The following is a 12,705-nucleotide window of genomic DNA, read 5'->3' on the forward strand; positions in this document are numbered from 1 at the left end:
CAGTGCAGTAAAGGCTCTGACCACCCTGGAAGTAGCCCGCCCCATGCTTAAAGGTAAAGTCCACGGTTCCCCGGCCTGTGCTAGAAAAATAAGAGAGCAGACTCCCAAGGTGGCCAAACAGGAGAAAAAGAAGACCACGACAGGCCAAGCCAAGCAGCAGATGCAATATAACCAGTGCTTTGTCAATGCTGTGCCCACCTTTGGCAAGAAAAAGGCTCCAGTGCCAACTCTGAAGTCCATTGTAATACTGGCTTTCCCTAATAAAGACACTTAATTCAGGGGCACTTGAGTGGCTCAGTTGTTTACACGACTGGTGAGTTCGAGCCCCACATCCAGCTCTCTGCTGTCAGCGCAAAGTCCCCTTCAGATCCTCCGTCCCCCCTCTCTGCCCCTCCCCCGCTTGTGCACAAACATACTCTCTTGCTCTCAAAAATGAATGAGCATTAAAAAAAAAAAAAAAAAAAAGATGCTCAACAACATAAGCCATTAGGAAAATCAAAATCACAATGATCTACCACTGCACACATATTAGAATGGCTAAAATAAAAAGTGCTGACAGTACTAAAAGCAAGCAAGGATGAAGAGCAACTCTATTTCAAATACATTGCTGGTGGGAATACAAAAGGATACAGCCACTCTGAAAAAGTTTCCCAGTTTCTTGTAAAGTAAACATACACTTATTCATTACACAGCAATCCCACTTCTGGGTATTTGCCCTGGGGAAATGAAAACTTAACATTCTGCCCACAAATTTTTACTGCAGCTCCATTCTTATTTGCCAAAAAAATAAAAACAACCTACACATCCCTCAACAGTGAATGGATAAACCATTATACATTAGTACAATGAAATACCACTCAGCAATAAAAAGGAATTAACTATTAATACACAAAACAACACAGATGAGACGAGATCGGGCGCGTTCAGGGTGGTATGGCCGTAGACCAAAACAACACAGATGAATCTCAAAGGCATTAAAGTGAATTTTAGAAACCAGTCTCAAAAGGTTGTACACCATATGACACCATTTATATGACATTCTCAGAAAGACAAAACTAGTGATGAAGAACATGTCAGTGGTTGCCAAGGGTCAGGGACAAGTAGAGGGTAACTATATAAGATATTCAGGCTTGTACCTGACTACAGTGGTGGTAGTTATATGTGTTAAACTCACACAATTGTGTAACAAAAAGGTCAATTTTTACTGCATGGTAATTTTTTAAATAAAAACTTCTAAATCAAAATACTGAGATGAGCTAACAAGTGTATGTGTAAGTAGAAAATAAAAAGACAGTGCTCGCTTCGGCAGCACATATACTAAAATTGGAACGATAGAGAAGATTAGCATGGCCCCTGCGCAAGGATGACACGCAAATTCGTGAAGCGTTCCATATTTTTTAAATAAATAAAAAGAAAAAAAAAATAAAGAAAATAAAAAGACAGTCACTACAGCATTAAAGTGGTCATTTTAGGTTTCTAATTTTCATAATAGTATTGAGCATTTAAGACACAACCACTTCATGAAATACCCTTCAGCCATAAAAAAAAAAAGGGTTATTATTAGCAAACCCAGAAAATGACAAATGAAAGTATTTTTGAACATGAAAAAGCAGATTAGAGGGGCGCCTGGGTGGCTCAGTCAGTTAAGCATCCGACTTCAGCTCAGGTCCATGAGTTCGAGCCCCGTGACAGGCTCTGTGCTGAGAGCTCAGAACCTGGAGCCTGCTTCAGATTCTCTGTCCCCCCTACCTCTCGCTGCACCACCCCCACTCCGTTCATGCTCTCTCAAAATAAATAAATGTGAAGAAAAAAGAAAAAGCAGATTAGAAACTGAGAGACTAATTACAACCAAAAAGAAAAAAAATGTATCAAAGACTAAAAGGAAATGTCCCAAAATGTTTATATTGTATCAGACAGAATAAGTGATCTTTCTTTTTTTCTAATTCATGAAACTTTTGCAAAATGAAAGAAACCTATGTTACATATTACTATAACTAAAATATATTTATTTTAAATTTCAACATGGATGGACCTAGACAATATTATGCTAAGTGAGATAAGTCAGATAAAGACAATTACCATATGATTTCCCTGATATGTAGAACCTAAAAAACAAAACAAATGAACCAACAAAACAGAAACAAACCCATAGATACAGACAACAAACTGATGGTTGCCAGAGGAGAGGGAACTGGGTGATGGACCAAATAGGTGAAGGGGATTAAGAGGTACAATCTTCCAGTGGTAAAGAAGACACAGGTACATAATGTACATTATAGGGGATATAGTCAATGATATTATAAAAACTTTGTATGGTGACAAATTATATACATTTCATAATGTATGTAAACACTGAATCACTGTGTTGTATAACTGAAACTAATACAATATTATATGTCAATTACTCTTCAATAATAAATTAAGCCCAATAAAGTGAAAAGACAGTAATCCTAACTCAGAACCAAGATTCACAAACAATAAATCGAAGTAAATTTATAAAATGTCAACCCTCATCTAGACCATTAATGAGAAAAAAGACAAAAATGTTGACCAAATGCAGATTGAGAAAATATCTAAAAATGATACAAAGGAGACTAAAGCCATTTAAAAATTATAGCGTTTTAAGGCACAATTTAAATCACAAACATGCTCACACAACTTTTAAGATTAAAAGCATAAAACATAAATATCTTCACGGACAACTTTTATAACCCCTTGAATTAATATACAAATTCCTGGTGGGAGGTCTACAGAAAGTTAGTTTAACAATCATTTCCATTAAATCTCTACCATTTGCTACCTCTTGTCAGCTAGAAAACAAACTTGGGAAATAAATATGAAGCAAATCCAGGACTAAATGAAAAAAAATAGGCAAGTTGTCCTTCTATCCCCTCCAACATCTGCCCTCAAAGTGTGACTTTTGTATCACAAACTTGTAATAGGTTTTCCCCTGGCAAAAATGTCTCTAATTTTTTTTTACTTTTTTAACATTTATTTGAAAGTCAGAGGGAGACAGAGCATGAGTGGCGGAGGAAGAGAGAGAGAGGGAGACACAGAATCCAAAGCAGGCTCCAGGCTCTAAGCTGACAGCACAGAACCTGACGGGGGACTCAAAGCAATGAACCGTGTGATCATGACCTGAGCTGAAGTCGGACGCCTAACTGAATGAGCCACCCAGGTGTCCCAAAAATGTGTCTAATTTTTAATGAGAAATAACATTAAATGTGTTTTCACAAGAAGCAACATGCAACCCAGAGCTACTGTGATGTTTGACTCCCAGGAGCAGTAGTCACATTTAATACAGTATGACTGGCTCCTTCTGGAGTTGTGCAACACATGGCCCTGATTGATTCTACCACTGGCACAAACCTGAAGACCAGTGGTGCAGAGGACAATGGTATGGAAAGAACAGTCATACAGGAACTCAGAGAGAGAAGAAAAATCAACATGAGCTAGTATAACTGGGTAAAGAGTTTTGCTTTCTTTTTTCACTTCAAGAATGGTAAGGTTTTGTTGTGTTAAACAGCATTCAATAACCTCCTGTATGTGTGAAAACTTCAGAAGACCAGCAGGTCTAAAGGCTTCTGCTGGAGAGCTGTAAGTGGGATCGGTGTAGGTAGAATAGATATAAAATGAGAAAAATTTGAATGATATGGAAAAAAATGTATACCCCCCCATCCTTTTAATTCAAGACAGCCGTACTGTAACCCTCATAACCTCTTTACAATAAATCCCTCAAATGACCAAAACTGCTCAAACACAGGTGTGATGCTATCTCCTGCATAAAAACTCCATACGGTTCCTAAAATCAAAATAGTTGTCAGCCCAACTTCTAAACTATCCACATTTTGGCCCCAACCTACCTCTTCTGGCCTGATCTTTCACCATTCAGTACTCAAAGGTGAATTAGCCATGCATCAAACATCCCCTGCATTTTTCAGTGTTCCATCTTTTCAGCTCTTCCGTCTGCTTAAAATGCCCTTACCCATATTCACCTATGTGAATTCACCTAACGTTTTATCAATCATCCCTCAATACCCAGGCCAAATATTCTGAGACCAACCCTGCCATGTTCCCTCTCCACCAAATTTTAGTATTAGTCTTGTTTGCTATTAAACAGCCTCTACAATACAAATTTATTTTGTGATTATGTTTAATTACGAAACTTAGGTTAAAACAACATAATTTTATCTCAGCTTCTATGTTGTCAGGAATCTGAGCATGGATTAACGGAGCCTTCCGCTCAGGGTCTCATTAGGCTGAAATCAAAGTGTCAGCTGGGACTGACACTGAACTCATTTGAGGCTTGGGATTCTTTTCCAAGCCTACTACCAAGCTTATTTGTTGGCAGGTTTCAAGTCCCTTTCAGTTAGTTCCCTTGCTGACTTTTGGCCAGGAGTCACTCAGCTCCTAGAGGCTCTCTCTGCCACTCTTTGCCTTATGGCCCTCTCTATAGGCAGTTCCTAACGTCTAAGAGTGGAATTTTGTGCAGAATCTCCTGGAGCAGGAAAAGGATTTTCAGTGAGTTCTTAAAGTTGTTCACAGCTAGTTGAAGTCTCTGTGATTCCACATTCACCTTGGGAAACAACTGGCAAATGGGGTCCCTGAGGTTAAAGCGCTTTTCATTACAATAGTCTCAAATCTCTGTGCTTATTTGCTAAGAAAGAACATCTTCACAATAGTTTTCTCATTCAAAAACATAAAGCAAAATGGGGTGCCTGGGTGGCTGGGTTGGTTAAACGTCAGAGTCTTGATCTCTGCTCAGATCATGATCTCAGAGCTCGTGAGTTCAAGCCTCGTATTGGGATCCAAGCTGAGTTCACAGAGCCTGCGTGGGATTCTCTCTTCCTCTCTCTCTCTGCCCTTTCCCTACTCTCTCTCTCAAAATAAACATTAATTAAAAATTTAAAAAATAAATTGCACTCACTCAAGAGAACAGTGTCTTCATTTTTATCTCCAATTTAAAAAAAGGTAAAGAAAAAAAAAAAGATTCAGCACTCATGTGCAGAAAAGTGAGTTAAGCTCTGCAGACAGAAACATTTAAAAGTCTCTGCCCTTCAAGGCACCTGGGTGGCTCAGTAGTGGCTTACTCTTGATTTCGACTCAGGTCATGATCTCATGGTTTGTGGATTCAAGCCCCACATCCAGCTCTGTACTGACAGCGCAGAGCCTGCTTGGGATTCTCTCTCTCCCTCTGCCTCTCTTTCTCTCTCTCTCTTAAAATAAAAAAAACTTAAAAAAAAAAAACTTTAAAAACAAAATAAAAGTTTCTGCCTTCAAGGGGCACAATCTTACTGATATATAAACTGAATTTCCCCTTATTTGTCCACAATGAAACATATATTTAGGAAAAATATGTCTTTGAAGCTGAACTTTTTTTTTTTAAGTTTTTATATCCTTTTGAAGGAGATAGAGACAGAGTGTGAGCAGGGAAGGGGCAGAGACAGAGAGGGAGACACAGAATCCGAAGCAGGCTCCAGACTGAACAGTCAGCACAGAGCCCGATGCAGGGGTCAATCTCATGAGTCATGAGATCATGACCTGAGCCGACATCAGGCGCTTAATCAACTGAGCCACCCAGGTGCCCCAAAGCTGAACATCTTTTAAAATTTATACTCTATTTACAATCTTTAATAATCTTCTTTAACAGGACTCAAAACCTAGAAAGGCATAAAAGGTAGAGATTGATAAAACTGTTTACATTAAAATAAAAAATGTCCAGGCAGCAAAAAAAAAAAAAAAAAAAAAAAAAAGGATAAATCAGTCAAATCAAAAGACAAAAATGAGAAAGAGATCTGCAACATGAATGACAAAAAACTATTTCCTTAATCTACAAAACAACCTTAGAAATTAGTACAGGGGCACCTGGCTGGCTCTTCCTCTCGGGGTCATGAGGTCGAGCCCCATGTTGGGTGTATAGATTACTTAAATAAATAAAACTTAAAAAAAAATTAGTATAAAAGGGGCCAGGAAAAAAAAAAAAGGCAAAAGATCTAAACAGCCAAGTTTACTGAAAAACATACAGATAGTCAATAAGTATAGGAAGTTACTTTATACCTGCACTGTCCAATAATGGTAGCCATTAAACAAATGAGACTATTTACTGAGGTTTGTTTTGTTTTCTACACAGGCTCCACATGAGACTAACATGAGACTCCAACTCAGGACCCTGAGATCAAGAGTCACAGGCTCTACTGACTGGGCCAACCAGACACCCCCAAAAATAAGGCTATTTAAACTTAAAATTAAATAAAATTCAAAATTCAGTTCGTCACACTAGCCACATTTCAAGTGCTAAATGGCCACATATGACAAGTGGCTACTGTGTTGGGACAGTACAGATATAGAACATTTCCATCAAGTTCCACTTAACAAAAGAAATGATTTTTTAATATATCAAAGTGGTAAAGAATAAAGATTGATATATTCCTTGAATTAGAGAAAAGCAGGAAAAAGGCAGTAACCTTCAAAATTTTCGAGAGGAATATAAATTGGCACAAACTCAAGTTTACAAACTCTTAACTATTCACACAAAAGCACATGCATCCAGACACACAAACAATGTACATGCATATGCCCACATGTATATATTGAACTAGTTGTTACAGCAAAAAAAAAAAAAAAAAAAAAACAACCGCTATAAATGGCCTATACATCGGGACGCCTGGCTGGCTCAGTTGGTGGGGCATGCGACTCTTGATCTCAGGATCATGAATTTAAGTCTTACATTGGGTATGGAACCTATTTAAAAAACAAAATAAAATAAATAAATGGCCTATAAGTCAAAAAATAAATGATTTTTTTTTTTTTTTTTTTTAATGATGGTACATTTAAAAACAATGGAATATCAAGGTGCCTGGGTGGCTCAGTTAAGGGGCTGACTTCAGCTCAGGTCATGATCTCACGGTTCATAATTCGAGCCTCACATCAGGCTCTGTGCTGTCAGTATGGAGCCCACTTCAGATACTCCGTTCCCTCCTCTCTGCCCTCCCCTGCTCTCTCTCTCTCAAAAATAAATAAATACTAAAAAATAAAAATAAAAAAATGTTTAATAAATAAAAACAGTGGAATATTAAAACATTTAAGGGAGGGGCGCCTGGGTGGCGTAGTCGGTTAAGCGTCCGACTTCAGCCAGGTCACGATCTCGCGGTCCGTGAGTTCGAGCCCCGCATCAGGCTCTGGGCTGATGGCTCGGAGCCTGGAGCCTGTTTCCGATTCTGTGTCTCCCTCTCTCTCTGCCCCTCCCCCGTTCATGCTCTGTCTCTCTCTGTCCCAAAAATAAATTTAAAAAAAACGTTGAAAAAAAAAAATTTAAAAAAAAAAAAAAAAAACATTTAAGGGAATGAGGCAGATATTAAAATGAGGCAGACATTAAAGGTATACATGATATTCACAACTAAACAAGTTGCAAAACTGTATATAAAATATAAATAGGTATACATATTTATGTATTATCTCTACATACAGAGTTAGAAGTCCAGAAAGCTATATTTGAACTATCAACTGTAGTTAATTTCAGTATGGTAACTAAATATCGTCAATATTTCAGGATGCAGACTTTCATTTAATCTTGTTTTTATTAGAATGACTCATCCAAGATTAACTCTTTACACTTTTCTGTTCCTCTTTTTTTTTTTTAAGAATGAGCCTAGGGGCACCTAGGCAGTAGCTCAGTCAGTAAGCATCAGACTTCAGCTTAGGTCATGATCTCATGGTTCATAAGCCCCGAGCCCCACATCAGGCTGTCTGCTGTCAGCAGAGCCTGCTTCATATCCTCTGTCCCCATCTCTCTCTGCTCCTCCCCTCCACTCTCTCTCAAAAATAAACATTTAAAAAAAATAAATGAGCCTATATAACTTTAATAGAAACTCAAAGTAACTCAAACCAGTGTTTTTAAGTCATATATAGATTCTAAAATTTAGTGTATTCAATGACCTTTTAAAACAACATTAAAAACATGACAAATCAAACTGTACTAAAAATACTAAAGGGGTGCCTGCGTGGCTCAGTCATTAGTCAGTTAAGCGTCTGACTCTTGATCTCAGCTCAGGCTCAGGTCACGATCTCATTGTTCATGAGTTCCAGTCCCACATCGAGCCCTCAACTGATGGCTTGGAGCCTGCTTGGGATTCTGTCTCTCCCTCTCCCTGCCCCTCCCCAACTCATGTTTTTTCTCTCTCAAAATAAATAACCTTTAAAAAAAAAATTTTTAATAAAAATAATAAAATTTAGTATATTCAATAACCTTTTAAAACAACATTAAAAACATGATGGATAAATCAAACTGTATTAAAAATACTAAAGGGGCGCCTGGCTGGCTCAGTGGATGGAACATGGAATTCTTGATGTCAGAGTTGGGAGTTCAAGCCCCACGGTGGTGTAGAAGTTACTGAAAAACAAAATCTTTAAAAAGAAAAATAAATAAAATAAATGAAAATAAAATTACTAAATTGCACACTACTATAAACTATGAGGCTGGTCTCTATGCAATATAGAAAGAAAGACTACAGCACTAGAGAGGCATTCAGAGGTCTTTGGTAAAAAGGACAAAGATAGCAGGTATTGAACCCTACTGATGAGTTCCCTGCAGTTGTATCTTCCACACACTGGCCTCCTTCCAAACAGCTTTTATAGTAAAAACATAAATGCCCTTTCACCGACAGCAAAACTGCACAGCCTTTTAAGAAAAAAAGAGTCTGCAGATGAGGAAATAGCAAGGCATTCTACAAATGGGATGCTATTTTCTCAGCTCCTGTCAGAATTCTAGGAGATGCAGTAGCAGCAGCACCTTTCATAGAAATGTTTAATTTATGTGCTCAAAAGAGGTCTGTTGTTTTTTTGGTTTTTTTTTTTCAGTTGTTAGGAGGTTTGTGGGCTTTTAAGACAGGCACATAAAAACAAGACAGAAGGAAAGACAAACTGAAAATAACACAGAATTCAAGAAGCAAAACACAGGGGAACTTTAATATTATGGCAAGAAGGAACATCAGTCAAGAGTGTTACATCAAATCACCCAGCACAAACAGACTTGCAGATAGCAATTTCATACACGTATCAAATATCTTACAATTTTATGTCAATTGTAACTCAATAAAGCTGAAATAATAAATATAAATGTGCACTTGGTATTTTGAAAATTATGGATCACAGCAGTTCGTCAATTTTTAATCCATGCCCCTTACAATGCTCTCTCATTCTATTTTCTATATATTCCAAGATTTTGCCCAGTTTTACCTCCAACAGTCTATAAACAATACATGTAATATCTTTTTCCAAGATGCACACTCTTTCCTGGAGATTTTAATACTACTACAAATACAATACAAATACAGACTAAAAAGGACTCTGGCCTGGTCAATATATATCCAAAAGGATATAACCAGGCTTGGCTTTTAAGTCTGTACTTGTATACATAATTTTTAAGAAAAAAACTACTCATGGTAAAGATTAAGGGTACAGAAAATTTCTAAGACTTCTATTTTTACTAAAGTACATTTTGTTAAGGAGTTTTCCTAAACATCTTTCTAGAAAACATCCTTCTATTCATTATATACTTTTATCATATTTTAAATTATTTTCCATTTTCTATACTTCCTCCACAAAAGTTTTTAGCCTCTGAGCATTACTTCTTTTTTACAAATGTCCTAGGGACGCCTGGGTGGCTCAGTCAGTTAAGTGTCCAACTCAAGGTTTCTGCTCAGGTCATGATCTCGCGATTCATGAATTTGAGCCCCAAATCAGGCTCCACGCTGATAGTACAGAGCCTGCCTGGGATTCTCACTCTCTCCCTCTCTCTCAAAAAAATAAATTAACTTAAGAAAAGATTTTTTTTTCTACCTTCCATCTTATTCCCTAAAGTTAAATGACTTTAGGCAAATGTCAAAAATAAAAACCTATGTACATTCAAAATAACATTAATCACTAAGGGAAATCTTCTGCCCACAAATCACATGCTAAAGACCTATACAAGACAGTCTGTGCTCACCTCTAACACCCATACTTCACTTCACGTACCCTGACCTCTTTGCTCCCAAGATATCCAAAGGTACCTCTAGTATAGAATCTCTTAAGGTTGCCTCCCTGTCCTTTCCATCTACAATCACAACTACCTTGTCCTTTTAGGACATTTTCCCCTTTTAATGCTTCCCTGGTTGTGATGAGTAACAAGGGAAAAGTCAAAAGAGAAAACAGGATCAACAAGATTGTAGTATTTCCAAAGCTCTGCTGTTGCAAAAACAGCTAAATTCTTCAGGGATGTCATTAAATATTTAGATGATACAATGTTCATTTTGGTGTGTGTGTGTTTTTTTTTTTAAAGCACGAGCTTAACTTTGAGCACAGTTCTAAAGTCAGTGCAATGGTTCTCAAGATCTCTGGCTTACTACAAATCTTTGTATTCAAGTCGAACCAAACACTATAGATCTAATTCCCAATCATTTCATCACCATCACTGCTACCCTTAAAATTAAAAACATCCAAGACTGTTAACAAAATACTTGAGTAACAATGGGGGGGCCTAAGTCGCTCAGTGGGTTAAGTGCCCAAGTCTTGATTTCGGTTCAGGTCGTGATCTCATGGATTCATGGGTTCGAGCCCCACATCCAGCTCCTTTCACTGACAGTACAGAGCCTGCTTGGAGTTCTTTCTCTCTCTCTCTCCCCTTCTGCACATGCACTCTCTCTCTCAAAATAAATAAACTTAAAAAAAATTTTTTTAAATACTCAAGTAAAGCTTTTTAATAACTAGTGTATTTATATAGGGCAAATAGAAAATCAGTAGGGAGACAGTCCAGTACAGTGAATGAGCATTCAAGTTCTACAGAATCTCAACTCCATCATCCCTCTCTCTGCTGTCCCTAGTTATTGGAACTAGTCCATATGTTCTACATTTAATCAGCCTTTTGATATAATTTTACTATTATACAGTAATTATGAATATTATCTTGCTTTTTCAGGTTGTTCGTAACAACCTTACATCAATCCATGTAGCTCTCACCTCCATGCATACCCTCACATCAAACATGTACATATACATAGAATTAATTTTATTTATTTGTTGCTATACTATTGGTCAGAAATACAACCTCATTTTAACAGTGCTCCCTAAAACAGGACAGCCCTACAATGCAGGTACCAAGAACACAATGAAAAAAGCAGATAGTGCTCGTTTTCGTAATTTTATTCTTTCCTTGCTGAAACTGTTCCTAGAACATTTGACCCTAATGCCTATGAAATGTTTCTTTTTTTTGAAATAAGTTTCTTAAGACTTACTTCTCCTAGTCGTTTTGATCTTACAAATATATGCAACATTTCTTAATTTAGGTCAAAGTTACTTCCGTTTGTCAAAACACTAATTTTCTGATCTCATTATTCTGAAATATTAAAGATTGACTTTTGTCTATTCCCCCTACATTTACTTCTACCTAGTCCTTCTTACAAATGGAAATCTTCTGAATGCAGAGGTTTCGTTTAATTCCTCACTTTACAGATGATAAAATGAACCAAAGAGCAGGGTGCTTTTTAGATTTTGCCTGCTAGTTGCTAGTAAAAAAAAAAAAGTTTTAGTGTCACCACTCTCATTCTAAGTTTAACTTAGATTGAAAGAATCAAATAAAGTCAGAATCAAATAAAAAAGGGGCGCCTGGGTGGCGCAGTCGGTTAAGCGTCCGACTTCAGCCAGTCACGATCTCGCGGTCCGGGAGTTCGAGCCCCGCGTCAGGCTCTGGGCTGATGGCTCGGAGCCTGGAGCCTGTTTCCGATTCTGTGTCTCCCTCTCTCTCTGCCCCTCCCCCGTTCATGCTATGTCTCTCTCTGTCCCAAAAATAAATAAAAAACGTTGAAAAAAAAAATTTAAAAAAAAAAGAATCAAATAAAAATACCAAACCACTAATATTCTGATCCCTTCAAGAACTCACTCAGTACACTACTTATTAAACTAGCCTTTCCATCTTTTAAACATAGCTAACTACAGCATGAAATGTTTATTATAAATGAGCAAATATAACTAACTAGAATTTAAATTAAAAATTGAAAAAATAAAAATAAATAAAAATAAATGAGCAAATATATTAACCTATTATAGGAAAATCTAAACAGCAGATGCAAACTTTTCCTACTTGTCACAATCTCCCAACGATTAGACTATTTTATCCAAAGAGATCATAATGCAAAAAATACTCTTAAGATTCTAGCGACTTGAAATAAATATATTAGGGTTGTGGTCTGCTTACCTATAATTACAATTTGCCATCCTTCTTTTAATAAAACGAAAAAGTCTTGAGGTATTCATCAAGTAGAAGAAAGTCTAACAGTCTTCTGTGAAGAAGCAATTTCCCCACCACCAAAAAAATTATTTCTAGAGTTTTATCTTTTAAAGGAAACTATCAGCACAGTCACAATTATGAAGATAGACTGTTAAGTGAAAACACTCAATAAATAAAATGTGCCTTTATTTATTCACTAACTTTTTCACATTTCCAACTAAAACAGAAATACAAGCTTAAGACTCATCAATCCCCTATCACATAAAATTTACAAAACAAATACACACGATTTACAACAATGCACAAGATTGAATAAACAACAGAATCCAAATTTGGAGAAATAAAAAAGAATGGGTGGTAATGTAACAAAACATTAACATATAACTGAGGGGTGAGATATGGATTTATTTTCTTCTTTATACGTTTCTATAATTTTCCAAATT

General features: G+C 36.9%; 1 protein-coding gene and 1 non-coding gene across 2 annotated transcripts in view; one reads left to right on the forward strand and one right to left on the reverse strand.

Annotated features, from left to right (window-relative positions):
* Positions 1-12,705, reverse strand: part of ASXL2 (ASXL transcriptional regulator 2) — a 135,898-nt gene that overhangs the window by 121,815 nt on the left and 1,378 nt on the right. The gene's annotated exons all lie outside the window — the stretch shown is intronic.
* Positions 1,294-1,398, forward strand: LOC131486504 (U6 spliceosomal RNA). The gene has a single exon (XR_009249384.1). It is a non-coding gene; the product is annotated as a U6 spliceosomal RNA (small nuclear RNA).

The sequence above is a fragment of the Neofelis nebulosa genome, chromosome 9 (genome assembly GCF_028018385.1).
Source record: "Neofelis nebulosa isolate mNeoNeb1 chromosome 9, mNeoNeb1.pri, whole genome shotgun sequence".
Taxonomy (NCBI): Eukaryota; Metazoa; Chordata; class Mammalia; order Carnivora; family Felidae; genus Neofelis; species Neofelis nebulosa.